The 1,428-nt window shown below is 47.5% G+C and overlaps 1 pseudogene; it reads right to left on the reverse strand.

Annotated features, from left to right (window-relative positions):
• On the reverse strand, positions 1-891 carry LOC102476804 (protein phosphatase 1 regulatory subunit 14B pseudogene; annotated as a pseudogene).
• Positions 892-1,428: the final 537 nt, after the last annotated feature.

Below are 1,428 nucleotides of genomic sequence, written 5' to 3' on the forward strand. Positions count from 1 at the left end.
CTTTTCCATCAGGCCAGAGATGAAGATCTCAATGGGTTTGTAACAGTTAACCAGCAGCTCCTTGACCCCAACCCAGGTATCGTCACTCTCCATGTCTAGGAGCTTGTCCACATCCATCTCCAGCTCTGGGATCTCCTCTTCCTGGCAGTTGTACAGGCACATAAGTTGCTCAAGGATCCAGCTTCAGGCACTTCTGTAGCTCCTTATGGTCATACTTGAGGCTGACCTTCCATTGCCTCAAGGGCCCTCATTGTCCATGCCACCTGGGCCCTTGCTTGCAGCCCCAGGGGGCCTCTGAAAGTAGATGAAGGGGCCTGGGCCAACACTGCCTGGCTCAGGGCTGGGGCCATCAGTGTCAGGCCCCTGGGGGGGGCCACTGTCCACCATCCGGTTGTTGGGGCCAAAGGGCCACATGTACCTTCAGGCCTCTCCCTGTGCCACTGCCTGTGGGACACCTGCTGGCTGGCTCCTGGTTGCTGGCTTGGGTTAGCTCGCTTGGTCAGCTCCTAGCAAGCTCCCTGTCTTCTTCAGAGCTTCCCTTCCTAGACCATTTTCTCTGTCATTCACTAGAATGGCTTCTTCCAGAGGGATGACTCTCTCTTGGTCCTTCCTATGCCTGGAGTAGTTGCTTTCCTTTTAGAACCAAATGGGAGTCTCAAAGGAGATGCCCATAAAAAATGACTTATCTCCAAAAGGATTAAAAGACCTACTGCCTTTTAGGAGCCTCACTTGGACTAAGCTGTATGTTTCTCCTCTCCAAGGTAAAAAACAGATGAAGAATAGGTCATAGCTAACAGAAGGATTCCAAGGGGTCTATTCAGACTTTTTATGTCCTCCTGTGTCAATTTTGGTATATTATATGTGTCCAGGAATTTGTCCATCTCATTCAGGTTTTCTTGTTTGTTGGCATGTAGTTGTTCACAGTATTCTCTAATAATGTTTTCTATTTCTCTTATGTTCATTGTATTACTGCCTGTTTTATTGAGATTTTGATTTATCTGATTCCTTTCTGTCTTCATCTTAATTTAGCTAATGGTGTACCAATCTTATTTATCATTTCAAAAACAGCATTTGCTTTCATTTATTTTCCATATAGTTTTTTTTTCCCCCCTGTTTCATTTGTGTCTGCTTGACTTTTTATTCTTTTTTTCCTCCTGGAATATTTTTTTTTGAGAGATTTTCACTGTAGGGCACATGCGCTCGCCAGACAGACAGAGAGAGACATAGAGACAGAAAGCGAGAAATCACCCTCCAGGGGGGATGGTCACACCGCAATCCCTTCTCCTCCATTCTCCTCTTGGGATCTTGGGCATGCAAGCACACGTGCCCAGCGTGAGTTTTAAGCCCCCGGGTCTGGGACACGAACCGCGGTCGACTACGTAGGAGTCCAGCAGCATAGCCATTACGCTAACTGCTGGTTCCCTCCTC

The sequence above is a fragment of the Tupaia chinensis genome, unplaced genomic scaffold, assembly GCF_000334495.1.
Source record: "Tupaia chinensis unplaced genomic scaffold, TupChi_1.0 Scaffold000590_1, whole genome shotgun sequence".
Lineage (NCBI taxonomy): Eukaryota > Metazoa > Chordata > Mammalia > Scandentia > Tupaiidae > Tupaia > Tupaia belangeri.